Source organism: Galeopterus variegatus, unplaced genomic scaffold, assembly GCF_000696425.1.
Source record: "Galeopterus variegatus unplaced genomic scaffold, G_variegatus-3.0.2 Scaffold6617, whole genome shotgun sequence".
NCBI lineage: Eukaryota > Metazoa > Chordata > Mammalia > Dermoptera > Cynocephalidae > Galeopterus > Galeopterus variegatus.
In genome coordinates, this window is record NW_007732728.1 from 112,057 (window position 1) to 112,616 (window position 560).

Sequence of the window (560 nt, forward strand, 5' to 3'; positions counted from 1 at the left end):
GACTCCCCTAATAATGCTCTCTGATTCACAAAACAGGATTAAATAATCAATCCAAAAATCCAACTGTCACTAACACATGGTACACTTTATTATTGACCAAAACCTGAAAATTACATCTTGTTGCTAACGTTGAAAATTGCAAAAATTGCCCCTCCCCCATTAGATCTGCCTGAAAAAATAGTCAAAATAAAACACTGGCAATGTTTGGCTGAGTAAAACTGGTGGAAGTTTCAAATCTACTTAACAAAATTTAGATCTGTCAAATAACTCCAAGGAAAAACGGACTAGCCAGAAATAATGGCCACGAAAGAAACTTACAAAAGCAGAAATCACAGGTAAAATTTTTATATGATCAAAAAAAAAAAAAAAAAAAAAAANTTATTTTATTCTCATATCTTGCTCTTGTGTTAGGAGGCCAAATTGGGTTGGATCTCTCTGACACACTAATTAGAACTGTTTTTAATATTATCTCCTGACCCTCAAATTATTTCATTTCCTCTGTGACCTGGTTCTGGTTGTTTATCTTGTTTGTTCTTTTTCTTTTTCTTTTTTTTTTTTTA